Raw genomic sequence first — 18053 nt, forward strand, 5'->3', positions numbered from 1 at the left:
TTGCCAGCCCCCGTGCCGGCCTGGCCACATCTGGCTGCGCTTTGCTGTCATCCTCGCCTCTCCACACCACCTAACCACCGACAAAAAGAAACAACCACCCACAACAACTCATCCCATCGGCCCCTCACCCCCCGCCCACTTGCCCCGAACTCGCTCCCAGCGTTCGGCCTCCCGGCTCCACTCACAGCCCCGGACAGATCTGCAAGTAGGAGGGGCGTGGGGGACAGGGGCGAGCTCCCCGCCGGGGCCTCCCGGCTGCACTCACAGCCCCGGACGGATCTGCAAGTAAGAGGGGCGGGGGGGACAGGGAAGAGCTCCCTGCCGGGCCTCCGGCGGGGGCGCGCCCCACTTTCTGACTCCCCAGACAGGCTGTGAAAGAGCGAACGGCACCTTCTGACCCAGGCTCTCAGTAAATCAAAAAACACTCCCCTATCCCCCCGGAGTCCCCTGCAACTAGGCTGTAACCAAGAGGACTTCACGACACTGGCAGGGCAAAGCAGCAGCAGGCTGGACAGGAAGGGGAGTTCTGCGGATCGATTTCCGAGGAGGCGGAGGTGGAGGTGGGGGCGAGTAGCCCGAGCCCGCGCTGTTCTCCCTCTTGCCCCCGCCGAACTTCAACAGCGGAGTCCCAACTCACCCTCGGCTCCCTACACCTCCAGCATCCACCCCTGTGCGGGAGGCGCAAAGCAAACAGGTCTCCAAAGCCCGGCACAGAGGCACATTGTTCGCTCCCGCGGCTCTTACCTCGGTCTGCGAGCGCGCCCCGGGGGCGGGCCGTCTGGCGCAGGGGCCGCGCGGGGAGAGGCGCAGAGGGCTGCGGCCACCCGGGCCGGCGAGGGCCGAGGCCGGCCGCCGAGTCCGCGCGGGAGGCAGCGCCGCGACTCGCCGGCCGGACACAGCGCCGCGGCTCGGCTCGTCCTCCTGCTTGGCCGCCGCCGCCGCCTCCTCCTCCTCCAGCCAAGCAGCCAGCGCCGGGCGGCTCCTGGGGTTAGGTCAACATTTTCCTGCAGTTTCCCACACACCACTCCGCGAGAGGGGTCTTTGGCACACGCGCGCGCGCGCCCCCAGACCGCACGCTCCTTCAGAAAGATCAGAAATTCGGGAAGCGGAGGGAAAGGGGTGACGGAGGAAAGAACCCGACAGAGGTGCGCAGACTTGAGTGTCCCCTCCGAGCGGCAGACGCGGGAGGGGCGAGCAGACGCCGGCGGCGCGAGGCCAACTCAGTTCGTCAGGCGAAGCCACTCAGCCCGCCGTCCGCGCCGGCCGGGCTGGCATCCTCGAGCCGACCCTGCGGCCTGGGGAGGGAGACGGCAGCGGCCCCTCCTCACATTTCGGGTCCCTAGGCCGAGGTGGAACGGTGACCGCTGCCCCCCCAAGACTGGCTGAAGGCGAGGGCTGGGGCTTGGGGAAGCGGGGAGGTGTAGGGACGAGTCACGCCAGCAACGGAGGGGAGGTTTCCCCCCCCCGCCTCCCGACTCCGACGATCCCGAGGAATTCTCCGGTAAGCTCCCGATTTCGCTTCGGTACCTCTGCGTGTGTGTGTGAGAGAAGAGAGAGAGGGAGAGAGAAGGAGCGAGACGGGGGAGCGCGAAGTCCTGACACAGACTCTCCGCGAGGTCTGAACTGGAGTCACCTCCAGCCTCCTCCTCCTCCTCCTCGGCCTCCTCCTCCTCCACCCCAAATCCCCACCTCCCCAGCCCCTCGAGTTCGGCTAATCATATAAACATATTAGCGTGTACAGCGACAAAGGATAAATCTCTCCCTCCTGATTTTTCCAGCAAAGGGCTCAGGCAAACTCAAAAGATTACAGGCTGCTAAGTACAAAACGTGGAGCAGATAATCTATAACTCATTGCTGCCCAATAGCCATTTTCCACTCCATTTGAGCAGCTGCGGCGGTGGTGCACCCGAGCAAGGGGGAGGGGAGCGAAAGGGGACACTTACGGGCTCGAGAGGTTCGGGTGGCGGCGGCGGTGGCCCAGCAGCCGCCAGAGAACTGGCCGGCCCCTGCTCCGCCGGCCCGGCGGCCGCAGGGCTGTCCGGGCGGCGGCGGCGGCGGCGGCGGCGGCGAGGGACGCGCGCGCACGGACGCGGAACGCGCCCCGGAGGCGGCCAGTGGTGGCTAGCGCCCCTCCTTTCCCCTCCCCGTCGACTCGCCCTCCCCTCGGTCCCGGGGCTCCGCATTCAGTCCACCCCCCACCGCCCCTCCGCATCAACACACCCATTCCATGCCGATCCCCCACCTCCCCAAACTCCACTCACTGCGCGCTCGATCCTCCGCGCGCTCCTGCAGCGCGCGCTGTCCATCCTGTCTACACACACGCACTTTAAAAACATTTATTTTATTTCTGGAACGGGGTGAAAGGTATTTGGGAGACCGCGAAACTCCGGCCTCCGAGGCGGGGCGCTGGGGGCTGGCCTGCAGCTCGGGGGTCCCCTCCCCGCTTCCCTCCAGGCTCGGGAGCTCTCTCCTTGCCTGCACTTCTGAGAGGCGCCCAGGATGCGTCTTTTACCCACCCCGTCTCCAGGTTTTCTCTTTTCTCCGCGCAGCGAGCCGGAGGCCCCGAAACTTTTAGTTTCCGCGGCCCTTCTTTTGTGTGACTGTTCGAAGGAGAAAGAACGTCTGTTCGCCTCGGCTGCCTCCGTCCGGCTGCGGCGCGCGGGGGACGCTCCAGGGTTAATGCGTCTTTGATACCTGAGATTTCCGGCGGGCTTGTTAATGAAAGTTACATTTTTTTTTAATTGCGATGACTTTTTCTTTGTAGTTACAGAGAGCTAGCCAAACTTTGACTTTATTGACTGTATTTCACAAGAGGGTTTTGTTTGTTTTTGATTAAATCCACCAGGATAAGCAAAGGAAGGAAAGGAGACTACAAGGCTCTTTTCTCGCAAGTGCATTCATCGCGCTATTTAGGTCTGTTTCCCTCATTTCCTTACATTGAAACTGCGTTTGCTCTTGTCCTCTAACCACACTTCCTTGCACCTCTCTGTTGGTAGTGTCAGCAAACAGCCAGGCAGCGCCTACGATGGACCCAAAATGAAGAGAACAGACCACGACGGAGAAAATCGTGCTTGAAAAATGTTTGAAACCCAGTTGTGTCCTTTGCATATGAATAAAATCAAACCTGGATTTTTTTTTTAATTACAAAATTTCTGAACTGAAAGTGACTACATTTTCAGATGTATTTCGAAATCCCTGTTTATGCTAATGAATGCAGACATCAATTAAAGAAGCATGTTTGCATTGGTTTTCAGAAAAAACTGATATTCCAAGATTTAAAACCTCTAGAAAATAGAATGAAACGAGATTCTTTGCTTTCAGAAACAATATAGACTGTTTGTTGCTGTGGGTATGCTGCAGTCATCATACTTCAGAAATCATTTCAAATAACAGTGTTATTAAAATGTCAACAGCAGATTTTTCGAAAGACATGAAGACTCTAAATACCTATATTTTGTCACAAAGCCAGATATTTGTAGTACTAAAGTAAATACAACTATTGGTCAAGTTTTCTCTCAACTTGTAAAAAATCAAGTTAAAAGTACATATGTGTAAATAACTGAAACATGCTCTTTTGGTTGATTCATTTTAATTTTCTCAGATTCAAACAAGAATCCTTGATGATCAATTTTTTTTTCTACTCAATGTGTTGATGTTTTAATATTCTCACCAATATTAAAGATAAGAGGAGCCACTTAGAGCATTGGTGCTTTAAACTACATAAACACTTCCATTTGCATAACATAATTCAAATATTGTTGATGCAGGATATAAACAAGTTTAGGAACAAAACATAGTTATGCAGAACTAGTGTGAAACCTTATTTCATTTTTACATCTGTCACAATTTAGTCAAAAAGAAGGTAAACTTACAGAACTCTCAGACCTCAGAGGTCATTTATATCATGGTCTCCTTTTGGAACTTAAAATTATTTTATTCACGATTATAAACCAAAATTTTTCAAACAGATAAAAATTTGCATTTACTGAAAAATTTTAGCCCTTTCTTTTGTTCATCTTTGAAGATGTTTCATTTATCCAGGAACGATTCCCAGTGAATGCATAGATGAGTCGAATCCTATTTTCTTTGGGGAGGCAAAACTTGGGCTGAAGTTTTTATTTAGTAAGTTTAGTAAGTAATCAGTAGAAAATTTTGCCTGATTTAAGCTGCCCATGTTGTTGCCCATTTACTTATTTATTTAACTCTCTCAGAAAGAATCTCAGGAAGAACTCACTGTCTACATTTCTTAGGTGTGACGTACTTTGATGTTCAGGACATAAGTGAGTCACTCTCCACTATGTTCCTGAAGAGACTATAAAAAAAGGAGGATGCATGGGAGGGGGAAGACATTGTCAGAAGTGGGTTAAAACTATAGGGAGTGGGAAATGCCTCATACAGGTTTTTAATTTTAATTCAATAGGATATGTATTTTATAGAGTTCAAAGGGTTCAGTGCTTTTTTCCTAAGAATATAATAAGCTTGGTGTTTTTAAAATTATATCTAAATGTATTCATTCTCTAGGAGGTAATGTTTTAAATATTAAGGAATTTTTAATTCTTTCCTTACACTTCACACATAATAATGCTTCATCCTTCTCTGTATTCACAAAGGACTGAAGCAGAGCTTTTTAATTGCATTGATATATTCAAGATTAAGCTGTTAGCCACAAACCTGCATTACAAAGGAACACTTAAATGACACACACACATATCCAGACAACATAATTTGCCTGACACTTCATGACAATTCAAAACATAATTTATAACAATACAGGTGTTATGGCAAGAAAAAAATGAAATGAGAAGCTTAATAATGTCTGCAGATGTTAGCAAGCTAAGGAGAGTTGGAGTATGTTATGCATTCTCTGCAATCCAATCAATTTAACTACTCAATCTATATTATTCTTTAAGTAATGGCAAAATCATTGACTTATTCATAATACTTGCTAATTGTTTTTAAAAATAAATCCTACAAAGGACAAAGGAAACACCCATTCCCATTTGTTTTATGTTAAATCAACATCTAACCACTCATGGTGATTTCATTCAAAGAAAACAGAAGGAACTCATTAGTTTATGTGGTTTGAGAGATTGATGGGCTTCAAACATTTTAACCATACATGTTTTTTCCAACTGTAGAAACTCGTGTTTTTAATTTAAACATCTTTAAGAAACTAAAGATTATTTTATTCAATGGGTTCACATATTTCTGATACAGAAATTATGCTAACTTTTAAAGCTATTTACCATCCAGGCATCTTTCTTTAGAGCAAAGTGATGAGGTACATGTCAAAATACAAGTGTGAATACTAATAGTATAGGTACCAATTTAAAGAATCTGAAAAAGTATGAAAATGAGCAGGGTTGCAAAATATTGTGGTTAGTCTAAGCCAGCAGAACACTGGGAGTAACCTGTTCAACACCCAACTCCAGCAAAATTGGATATAGGTAAGCCAATTCTAAAAGGGGACTCAGAGGAAGACTAGGGTGGTACAGGGAGAAGATCCAGATCTTGATAGTGGGCCAAAAATTATATGAAGTTTGAGCTACACTCTGTAGAAACCAATGAGACTAGATTGTATTCATTATTTTTGCCTGTGATGAGAGAGCTCTGTGAGAGTCCTAAAATTAAGCAAAAAACAGGTGAAACTGGTCTGGTTTCTAACACAGAAATAGAAATAAAATTAGCTAGATTTCATCCTAAACTCTGTGTTCCCTTTTCTTCATTGTCACTGCTCAATGATGCTTAGTGCTGAAACTAGTTTTCCCTACTCTAGAAAATAAATCTTTTAAAGCTCTAGAGCAAATCAAAGCCATATATAAATACCCAAACTAAACTAGAGCTGGTTGAAAGTTCCTAGCTTTGTTTTTCATCTTAACTTTGCCATGCATGTAGGCTGAAAAGAAATCAAAACTCATTTTCCATGAAAGCAGAAACATATGAAGGCACTTGCCAAAGCCAATAAGCTTTTAACTCTTCTCCCGGTTCTCTCCAGGCTGAGTAAATCTTGGTCCAAGAAGGACAAACCCTATCTAAAATGTAGAGATGCAGTCTCCAAAACTAATGATAGTTTCAACTGTATTATAAATGTGATTCTGGTGTACTGTGCTTAATATTATTTAGAAGTATAGAATCACATCCTTTATTAAACACATATCATTTTATAATTGTTGTTGTTGCTTAGTTGCTAAGTGATGTCTGACTCTGCTACCCCATGAACTGTAGCCCTCCAAGTTCTTTTGTTCATGAGATTTCCCAGGCAAGAATCCTGGAGTGGGTTACTGTTTCCTTTTCCAGGGGATCTTCCTGACCCAAGTATCGAACCCATGTCTCCTACATTGGCAGGCAGATTCTTTACGAGCCACCAGGGAAACCCCATCTTTAAATATCTACCAAAATAACCGGTAGCTTGACTCTTTCTGTGCACCTACAGTATTTATATTTGTCTAACTGTGTACAAAAGATTGTACCTTTTTTTTACCATTATGATACTCAAAAGTAAGCAAGTTAAAAAAGATACCCCTCATAATCATTGCTCCACTGAGTCTTACCAAACTCAAAGTTAATCTTTCTTTCCATAGATTATTCTCATAACTGTTGGGTAATCTCCGCACCTTGAGGATTTTTTGTAATCATGTCCTAAAGATCTTCTATAAATGTGTCTGTCGAACCAGGAAGTGTAAGAACACTCTCTTTATAGAAAGCTGCCTATGACGTCTTATAATATTTTTTTATCATAAATTCTCATCTCTTTTCTATATATGCAAACCTCTATCAACAATACAGATGAAACTTCTTTAAATTTTTTGAAAAATTCTAAAACTAAAAGTAACCTAAAATCACAACTTTGTTTTAAATATAAAGCGAATAAAGTGGGCAGTTCTTAGTAAAGCAGTATGCATCGGATGAGAACAAGAGCAAGGCAGTGGTTAATGGTAGAGGCAACTCCACTTTGATTGAATCTAAACCCTCAAAGATAACCAAATAGCAATTCACAGAAGTCTAAATTGAATTTTTAGTGCCTCTGAGAATATGACTTTGATTATTCATGTCATAGTTCATTGTATTGTATATGGCAAAACTTGCAAAATGCTTTTAAGAGTCAGGAAACAAACTCACAAATGCCCTCTTTGCATTTCAGAGAGTGAGTCAAAAATATAATTATATAAAACTTATAATATTTCATATTAGAACACATTAAAGGTATCTTAATGATACAGCATAAAATAATAATTGAAATATGTCATTTTAGTATTTTTTAAACACAAAATTGTTTCAGTTTTGAAAATATTTGATCATCTATAATGATGTAACAGGAAATGTTTGACCTGGACTTTTTGATTTTTCTGATCATATATATTAGCTGTTACTAACATTATTCATTATTTTGTTCTCTAATTAATATGGTGGTTATTTTTTAACTCATCTTTTTTATTTTTAAAAGACCTTTATTTGTTGTATATATTTTAATAAAAATAAGTTTGAGCATATGGAAACTAGAACAGCAATTTGCAAAGGTTTTTCTTCTCAACCTAGTTCTCATCATAGTTTCTTGATAAGATAATACAATGTTGCCATCTCTATTTTCAAGAATAATTTAAATCTTTATAATTAGGTTTTCAACTTATTGTAACTCTTTTACAATACATACTTAAAGTCACTATGAAATCCATCACTTAGGTCCTAGACCAAACAATGATGTAATAGGCATATGTTTTTGTGATAAGTAAAGTGCATTAGAAAAGAATCTTTTTTTTTTAAATCAGTATCCAAATTTAGAATCACATTAAAATGTAGTCTGCATCTCAAAGAAGTACTGAATGATTTGGTAATGATAAGGTTTTGTTGCGTGATATTTAATGAAGAAATTTTGGTTTAGGTGAAACAATAAAAACATATAAATAATCTCTCCAGCTGTTCTACATTAAAAAGTTGTCAAACCATCAGGTGGATAATATATTCTTTGAATGATTTTGATTCAGTGATAGGGATGTGCTGTACTGAACACATCTCTTATCCAACTGTACTGGTTACCAAAAATCACATATCTACAATATAACTTAAGAGGAATATTATTGCATTAAAAGAGTGTTCCCCCTCATTATGGGAATGTAATTTATGACACCAATTTAATTAGTACTATGTCTTTACTACCTGAATTTAATGACCCAAATTCAAACCACATATATTTCTTGTTCAGACAATGTGGACTACACTGCAAAAAAAGCTAATTTCCTGTTTATTATATAATGATAATTGAAATGCAATAATTTATGCAAATATGCTGTTACTGCTATATATGAAGTGGCATATCTCAAGGAAGATGTCATGGAAATAACATGAAAAATATTTATAGTTTGTTAAAATCAGAGAAAATAATTGAATTTGTTAAAATAAAATCAGAGAAAAAACTTCCAGCTATAAAATGTAAATATTCCAGAAATCAAAGAATGTAACCTATTTTTAAATAATATGGATCCCCAGAAGACTATCATTTATCATGTTAAAATAAACTTATGGATAATCAAATAAGGAATCTGAAAAATATTTTTTAAAATGATTTTTGACATTTCATATAATTGCTCAATATTTACTTTCTCTCCGGTGCCCTATAACAAAATGATTTTAAATATGATTTATATAAATCAAAAAAATTTATGCAGATATAGATTTGAGATGATAACGCTGACCAGTTTGTTTATGTTGAATATTTCTATACAGGAGGAAATCATGTGATGTCAAAATAGATACTAAATTCAATCTTTAGAGAACTCTTTAACTGTTTAGGTAAATTTATAGCTTATCAAAATTTGGAGGTAACTTGTTACACCTTATCACTGAGGGAAATCTATCTTTGACTCAGTTTTCCAGTTAATGAAAGAAGTGTTTAAATACTCTGTAGTTAGATTATTAACTTCTACAAAACTGAAACAGATGTGTGTCTTAGTATGCCATTAAATTTATGATTTACATAGAACCCTTACATAGAGCTGAGCAGAGGCCAGGGATTCTAATTTGCTCTAGATTTACAATAACCTGATCTGGTTTTTGTAAGTACTGAAACACTTTAAACAAAATTAGAAAGCAGTTGTGCTTTGTGTGATTAAAGATGCAATTCCCTTTGGAATAATGAGAAAAGTTAGAACATGTTTCTTTCTTTATGGATGTTTCTATTATAAACACTAGTGCTATACATTATATATTTTTGTTACTATGATTTCCTTGTTTTTAATTATAAAATAAACCAATTGAATTTCACTGGAGTCTCAATTGAAACTATGCCAAAATTTAGCTGAAGAATGTGTACTGAGATTCATAAAAATCCTTAAAAATTTTCCCAGGGTCTTAAGGTCTTGTTATACAAATACTAGTTCACCATAATTTTCTAGAGCAAAATATATTTCTGATTAAGACCTACACAGCAAAAAGACTTAAGTGCCAAACACATTTCAAGCCCTAGAAAACGGCATATATAAAATTGCTCAAGACAAATGATTACTGGATTCATTTGGTTACAAATAGAAAGAGGTTTATTTTATCTCATTCCACAAATAATAACATGTATAGCACTGTTATTTAAATTTCCTTCTACTTTGTTTTGTGAATTATAATCCATCAGTTTCTAAAAATCAAATCTATAAAAATACATTATTTTTAACACTGTGGATACTGGTTCCTTAAAAATCAGTCAAAAAGGTTGATATATCATTGTAAGCATTTGTGTATATATTTATGTTTATAGAAAATAACTACATGCAAGAATATTAATTCATTAAAAGTTTATCTCTCATAAAACCTTTATTAGCCCTTGAAGTCTTTGCCACTTCATATAAAATGATTTATCTTTTGAATAAGAAGGTTCCATTAATCTGTTTGACAAAAGAATTTTTAAATCATTTAAATAATTTATTTGAGTGAATTATTTAAATTCTGTAAAATATATATATATATGAGCACATATATGTATATATCTGTGTCTATATATTTGTGTTCTGGCACAACATCACAGAAGAAATACAAAATAGAATTCAGAATACATTGTCCTTGACACCACCAGTGTCACTGAGTGTAGCTGCCCATGTGTTCTTTGATCACCCACTATTTGCACAGGACATCCCCCTGCCCCGCCCTTTAAGGGCCATTTGTGCTACATTTGGTACAAAAGGGTGATTTAATGTCAGAGAAACATGCATGTTATTTTCTATATTCATTTTTAATTTTGCATTTTTACTGAGATAGTAGGCTGACATATTTTTCAAACTGTTAGGATAATAAAAGCAATTATTCAACGCTAAGAAAATCTGCTTTCCCCCATTCGGTGCTCTAGGTGCTACTATACTCCCTCCCCAGAGAAATATATCATCTGTGGAAACAAAGGGCAAATTCACATGGAAAATAAATAAGAATATACATAAAAATTTATAAGCAAATACACAAAAATAATTAGGACATAAAGATTTAAATAATATGTTTAATATGCATGGCATTCAGGAATTTTAACTATATACTATTTCTTCAGACAGGTACTTCACAACATTTTCTCTCAAATAGATCTTATTATTTTTTTTTTCCTTTGAATATGCATTTTTACTTATAAAAAAATAGTGGAACCACTGGATTTTCCCCCAACTTTAGTGAAGTTATGGAATAAATTTGCCACAAGTTATCTTCAATTTTATTTTTAAACATGCCAGAAAATAAGTTTCAGTTGCTTATCTCCTGCACACAACAGAACAAGTTTTCTATCATATATATGTTGTTTTTATCTAAGTCAACTTTTTACTGGACTTCATCTAGTTTATTCTTTGCAGCACTGTTCTCCTCTCTGTTAGGGTTCTGTGGGTTCATTTGGGTTTTATTTTAATTTTGTGACCCATCTTTTCAACAAATTTCATATAACTTTAATTTACCAGGACAGTACTAACTTTACACAAGTGAAAATCTCAATCTGTGCTCGTGACGTGTAGTAAAATGTAAAGCCTTGGTCTTCTCTGGATTCTCCCACTTGTCCAACCATCCATATATATCACCATAACATCTTGTACCCATGGAATTCTCTAGGCCAGAATACTGGAGTGGGTAGCCTATCACTTTTTCGGCGGATCTTCCCAACCCAGGAATTGAACCGGTGTCTCCTACCTTGCAGGTGAATTCTTTACCAACTGAACTATCAGAGAAACCCAGTGTATGCCCCTTACAATACTCAAACCTTAGTAAGTGAAGTGAAGTCGCTCAGTCCTGTCCGACTCTTTGCAACCCTGTGGACTGTAGCCCACCAGGCTCCTCCGTCCATGGGATTCTCCAGGCAAGAATACTGGAGTGGGTTGCCATTTCCTTCTCCAGGGGATCTTCCCGACCCAGGGGTTGAACTCAGATCTCCCGCATTGCAGGCAGACGCTTTAACCTCTGAGCCACCAGGAAAGCAAAACCTTAGTAAAGAGGAAAGAATCCCTCAGCACTCTCATACAACTTTTATAAAGTCCCTGATATACCAAAGTAGCACCATGAACTATTGGGGAGACAGTAGTCTTTTAAATGTTCTGTGTAAAACTGCTTTCTAAATTTCTCTGGAAGCACCGTCTTCCCTACCCATGTTCTTGTATCTAGAAAATGTAAATACTCCCCCAAATACCTCCAAGTTGTAAGATTCAGTAAGTGATATCATACTGCTTAGAAGTGTATGTACCAATCGAAGCAGTTTTTGGGTTTTTTTTTTTAATCATTTCTCCAACTCTCGATTTTTTAAGAATAGTGTCTTCTTTACTGTTTAACAAAGAGCCTGAGCTATAATTGGTTGTTGGAAAGCATTTATGGAATAAATGAGTTAGAATCCTATAATCATAAATACTGTTATAATATTTAGTTTAATAAGGCAGCTGCTTGTTGTACAAACATTAAAGCACTGCTTTGCTGATACAGATATTGTAAAGTCAAACAATCTAGAAATCTTGTGCAAATGTACTTATCACAAGTGTACATATAAACAATATGCATGTAAATCTTAACAAATCTGTTTAGCCAATTTATTGAATTATTTTTATAGATCATATGTAAATATTTTAATATCTACACAAATTAGTGATTAAAATGAAATTTAAATGTTTTCCAAAAATTAATTTGATAATATTGTTTGTGTGTATGTGTGCTTTTAAGTAAAGAGAAACACAAATATAGATTAAATGTTCAAGTAGTTTCTAGCACCATTAATTATCTTTGTGTGTGTTTGTGTCTATGTATATTGGGGAGATAGGAAGTATATCAAGGAAGACAGAAAAATAATTATTGCATTTGAGTTTTTAAATTCAGAGAAGTTGTAAAGTTGATTGTTCCATTTTACCTAGAACACCTCTTCTCCCTTCAAATGCTTCTGTCTCAACAACTTTTATAAGGTAAAGATGTTTCTAGGGAACCTCAGAAATTTGAATCAGAAGACTTACATGGAACTTTTCAAGGGTTATATTTTGCACCCTGGCACTTTGGTCTTATTTAAAAGCAAAATCCCTGACATCTTCTACATTATGGTAAAAGGTACCATACTTCCATTTTAGTTCACTTATGATTCACTAAGCAAAGACTGGAACCCTATATTCAAGAGCCAAAAAGAATTTTTATCAATTTTTTCCTTCATCACCAGCAATGTTAGAGTATATTAATTAATCAAAATTATCAAGGAAGATGTTCTGACTTCCCGCTGATACTTTAAATATTGTTTCTTTTTGTTTACATTCCATTTTCTTTTTTAATCTTTCCAAAATATATTAGGATAGTACTTTTTTATCTAAGAAAATCATATTGAATATTATTTTATCTTTCTTTGATGACATAGAATTTTTCAGTGTTGAAGGACCATCAATTGACCATTGATTATCATAGCACTTACTACACACATCACTGTATTTATTGATTTATTCCTCCCCTACCAAATAGTAAGCTCCTTAAAATGACACTAAAGTTTATATGCCCAGCTCTTAGCACAGCACATAATAGAGGTCATATATTATATAAAATCTTTTAAATAAATCTATTTATGTAACAGATTTTATGTAAAATCTAACCACAAAAGTAATTTATTAGCCCCATAGGTGTTGGGCCACACAGTGTTTTATTTTTAATCTACTTTTTGTCAACTTTTAAAAATTGAAAGGCTTCAGTTAAAGTTGGATTTTCAGCTTGTGTGGGCTGGGGGAGGGTGGTTGGGAAGGGCGTGAGGGGAGCAGGGGTAGGTCCAGCAACTTTTGACATAGAATTGTTGTTCAGTCACTCAGTTGTGTCAACTCTTTGTGACTCCATGGACTGCAGCACACCAGGTTTCCCAGACATTCACCATCTCCTGGAGTTTGCTCAAGCTCAGGTCCATTGAGTTGGTGATGCCATCCAGCCATCTCTTCCTCTATCATCCCTTCTCCTGCCTTCAGTCTTTCCCAGCATCAGGGTCGTTTCCAATGAGTCGGCTCTTCCCATCAGGTGGCCAAAGTATTGTTCAGCTTCAGCATCAGTCCTTCCAATGAGTATTCAGGGTTGATTTCCTTTTGGATGGACTCGTTGGATCTCCTTGCAGTCCAAGGGACTCTCAAGAGTCTTCTCCAACACCATAGTTTGAAAGCATCAATTCTTTGGTGTTCAGCCTTCATTATGGTCCAGCTCTCACATCTGTACATGACTACTGGAAAAACCATAGCTTTGACTAGATGGACCTTTGTCAGCAAAGTAATGTCTCTGCTTTTTTATATGCTGTAGAGGTTTGTCATTGCTTTCCTTGCAAGGACAAAGAGTCTTTTAATTTCATGGCTGCAGTCACCATCCACTGTGATTTTGGAGCCTAAGAAAAAAAAGTCTTTCACTGTTTTCATTGTTTTCCCATCTATTTACCATGAAGTGATGGGGCCAGATGCCATGATCTTAATTTTTTGAATGTTGAGTTTTAAGCCAGCTTTTTTACTCTCCTCTTGATGTAGAATACCTCATAGCAACCCTCAGCAGGAGAAGCGTTCTCTTTCAAACAAAAGATTCACTCTTGGACTCACCACACTGTCCACTATTCCTTATTACCTTCTTAGAACCAAGGCAGTATCTTGTGCCAGGAGTCAACCAATTTGTGATTTTTTGTTTGTTTGTTTATGTTCTCCTTTAACAGTGGCATTCAGAAAAAGTGAAATGTATCTTCACCTATTATCTCTGTAAAGTGGGAAATGGAATCACAAATGAAGAGGACTATATATTTCACCCAACTGTTCTTCACTTACTAACATTTTTTATTGACTCATGTTAAATATTTTAATTTTTGAGCTGCAGTGACCAGTAATTTATATGTAAACAAATGTGTGATATTCATATACTGTTAATATGCATTTTAAGTTATGAGAAAATATATTAAATAGTAGTCATAGTCCTTTTTTGTTAGGTTTTCCATGTACACTAACTCATCTGTGCACTTACTACATAGCTCAATAATAAAGTTATAGTGCCCTCCTTATTCTTACTGATTGGCTTAATCCTCTCTACTTATGTTTACATGTAATAATTTTCTCTTTTACTCATCACTTGAAACCACTTTCCACCACTCTTCCACTGATGTTTACTGTTGCAATTTATTTTCTTTCTGAGACCAGTCTAGTTTCCCTACATGAGACAAAACCTTGGCATTACCAAATGATTGTTTTGATTCTTCTGTATTACCTAATATCCCATAAGTATAGTTCACCAGTGGAGAAAAAAATGAAAGGAACCAGTCTTTTTCAACCAAAAAAATGAAAATAAACACCCTTTTAAGGACTAATACATATAGTTCAGAAGACTTGCTAGTTAAACAAATAATTAAGACATGCTAATTTAGCAGAAACCATTAAGTACGAAATGTTTTAAAGCAAACAAGCTAAGCTTTTACTAAAAATTATTAAAAGTAATTGATGGTCTCAGATATATTCAAAAATATTCTTCCTTAAAGTTATACTTTTCAAAGGAGACTATTTATTTAGAATTGAGATTATCTATTGAACCTGAGTTAGAATCTTTTTTTTTTTACTATTGCAAATGTGTGTTTCTTATTTTTAGTATTACTTGTACTATCATTATTTTTATTTTATTTTATTTTGTATTTTTATTTATGAATTATGATTATAGGTCAAAACATTTTCCCATGGAATATAACTTTATTTTATATAAGTATGCAAACTAGAAAATGTGATCATAATAAATTATTCCACAAAGTGAAAATCACTTGCATTAAACATGCTTGTATTTAAAAATTCCTATAAATGATATTATTTGCATAATATCCTTTGTATCAGTTAAAAATCCCAGGTAATATATCCATTCTAAAAAGACTTTTGTGCCCAAGTCATAACAGCTTTATAAAATTTTTAACTAACTGTTCTTTTCTTAAAGTGCACAAACACCTGCCTAGCATTTTATTTTATTAAAGAACTATCTAGGCAGCTTCACCATTAAGACTATTAGAACAGTTAGATCAGTCAGTTGTTAGAATAGACACCATTTAAAAGAAAATCATCACAAATCATTTCCTGTACCTAGAAACAGATATTGGCATATATGATTGAATCTCCTTCATATTAGAAGTGTTCTTTTGTTTTTCACTACAGTGTGCTTCTAAATGATGAAAAGAAAATTGAGTTTCCAGTAATTTCAGCATTTCTTTTTTAAAAAATTTTATCTTTCCTTCCTTTTCACTTTTCCTGCCAAATTATAAAATAAAAGATATATTTAATTCATAAAATTGAATAATTAATTTGGCCAATTAATTTAGTCTGTGTCCGTGTTAAAAAGTATGAAATAGTTTTACTGTTATCTTTGACTCTTAATAACATACATACATTAAGAAGTGGGATTTCTTTTCTGGATGCTTTTAATAAGCATCGCATACGGCTATTCCTAGGTGAAATTATTTATATTCACTTCTTAAAATTCTACAAGTTGGTGTAGTCAAGTATTTGGTAAATACCATTTTCAATCACTTTGCAAAAGTTTTTGAAACATCGCCACTGAAGGGCTTGACATATCCTTTCAAAAAAAAGCCACAGATGTTACTTTTGAAAAATAAGACTATATTGAAGATTAACCTTTTCTTCTCCCTCACCTTGAAAAAGATCAGCTGAAAAAGATCTGAAAAGGGCCTTATAAAGTATAAATTCCCTTAACTTTCAGTTCAGTTCAATTCAGTCACTCAGTCATGTCTGACTCTTTGCAACCCCATGAACCACAGCACTCCAGGCCTCCCTGTCCATCACCAACTCCCGGAGTCCACCCAAACTACTGTCCACTGAGTCAGTGATATGATCCAACCATCTCATCCTCCGTTGTCCCCTTCTTCTCCTGCCCTCAATCTTTTCCAGCATCAGGGTCTTTTCAAATGAGTCAGCTCTTCGCATCAGATGGCCAAAGTATTGGAGTTTCAGCTTCAACATCAGTCCTTCCAATGAGCACCCAGGACTGATCTCCTATAGAAGGGACTGGTTGTATCTCCTTGTAGTCCAAGGGACTCGCAAGAGTCTTCTCCAACACCACAGTTCAAAAGCATCAATTCTTCGGCGCTCAGCTTTCTTCACAGTCCAACTCTCACAGCCGTACATGACCACTGGAAAAACCATAGCCTTGACTAGACAGACCTTTTTTGGCAAAGTAATGTCTCTGCTTTTGAATATGCTATCTAGGTTGGTCATAACTTTCCTTCCAAGGAGTAAGCGTCTTTTAATTTCATGGCTGCAATCACCATCTGCAGTGATTTTGGAGCCCAGAAAAATAAAGTCAGCCACTGTTTCAGCTGTTTCCCCATCTATTTGCCATGAAGTGATGGGACTGGATGCCATAATCTTAGTTTTCTGAACGTTGAGCTTTAAGCCAACTTTTTCACTCTCCTCTTTCGCTTTCATCAAGAGGCTCTTTAGTTCTTCACTTTCTGCCATAAGGGTGGTATCTTCTACATATCTGAGGTTATTGATATTTCTCCCAGCAATCTTGATTCCAGCTTGTGCTTCCTCCAGCCCAGCGTTTCTTATGATGTACTCTGCATATAAGTTAAATAAGCAGAGTGACACTATACAGCCTTGACATACTCCTTTTCCTATTTGGAACCAGTCTGTTGTTCCATGTCCAGTTTTAACTGTTAACTTTGGTTAATGCTAATTTTAAGATGGTCTTTTAAAAAATGGTTTTTTTGTTTTTTGTTTTCACAAAAGCAAAGTAACTTAAAAGTTTAAAATTTGGACCAAGCCACCTGGGTTCAGATCCCAGCTCCACCACTTTCAAGCTGTCTATCCTTGCATAAGTTATAGAAGCTCATCTTTAACCATTATTTTCTTTTCTTATTTATAAAATGGGAATAATAATTACATGTACTTAGTAGTATTGTGTTATATGAACTAATACAGGCAGTACCTGGCACATAGTAAGTCCTTAAATATTTGCTATTATTTTGATATAATCAATACCATAAGACTGCTAAGTCGATTCAGTCGTGTCCGACTCTGTACGACCCCATAGACGACAGCCCACCATGCTCCCCCGTCCCTGGGATTCTCAAGGCAAGAACACTGGAGTGGGTTGCCATTTCCTTCTTTGACAATTATTCAAAATGCTGCTACATCAATGCCTAAAATTGTATGAACTGCTGAGGAACAATTTTGAACATTCTTACATCTTTTCCACATGAATTATATTAAAACAAAGAATTTCAGAAGTATATTTTGAACTATACAGCTTTATATTGACTACATAGAAATGTATTATGATATGTATGTCAGTGTTCTTGTTGGTACTTTGGTTTATTTTGTTAGCAATTTGAAGAGTCCACTTGCTCTTAGTTATGTTCATAGCTTACGATTTCCATTCTTTTTTTTTGTTATTAGTATAAATGGTTTGTTTTTCCTTAAATCCATAAGAAGATAATCTGGTTAAACTTATACTTTATAAGACTTAAATACAATTAAAGATTGTCTTATAAGAATCCTAATTCATATTTGTTGACTTATAACCCTTCACAGTCCAAAAATAATTTACAAAGACTTATAGGCATTAACAACTATAACTAAGGCCATGAT

At 37.9% G+C, this 18053-nt stretch overlaps 1 protein-coding gene and 1 long non-coding RNA gene across 49 annotated transcripts in view; one reads left to right on the forward strand and one right to left on the reverse strand.

Annotated features, from left to right (window-relative positions):
- ADGRL2 (adhesion G protein-coupled receptor L2) overlaps positions 1–18053 on the reverse strand; it is a 716223-nt gene that overhangs the window by 198695 nt on the left and 499475 nt on the right. For 25 of the 48 annotated variants that reach the window (XM_027536745.1, XM_027536744.1, XM_027536751.1 and 22 more), the window contains exon 1: positions 1944–2042. The exons of 2 other annotated variants lie outside the window; for them this stretch is intronic. The gene's annotated coding sequence lies outside the window, so the exon portion shown is untranslated. Of the gene's footprint in view, positions 1–637; positions 1390–1943; positions 2068–2261; positions 2311–2516; positions 2662–18053 lie in introns of those variants that run through there. 21 more of the 48 variants (XM_027536777.1, XM_027536779.1, XM_027536778.1 and 18 more) reach the window with 13 other exon arrangements.
- On the forward strand, positions 1150–4983 carry LOC113889704. The gene is made up of 2 exons (XR_003510323.1): positions 1150–1501; positions 2997–4983. It is a non-coding gene; the product is annotated as an uncharacterized LOC113889704 (long non-coding RNA).

Source organism: Bos indicus x Bos taurus, chromosome 3, assembly GCF_003369695.1.
Source record: "Bos indicus x Bos taurus breed Angus x Brahman F1 hybrid chromosome 3, Bos_hybrid_MaternalHap_v2.0, whole genome shotgun sequence".
NCBI classification, from domain to species: Eukaryota; Metazoa; Chordata; class Mammalia; order Artiodactyla; family Bovidae; genus Bos; species Bos indicus x Bos taurus.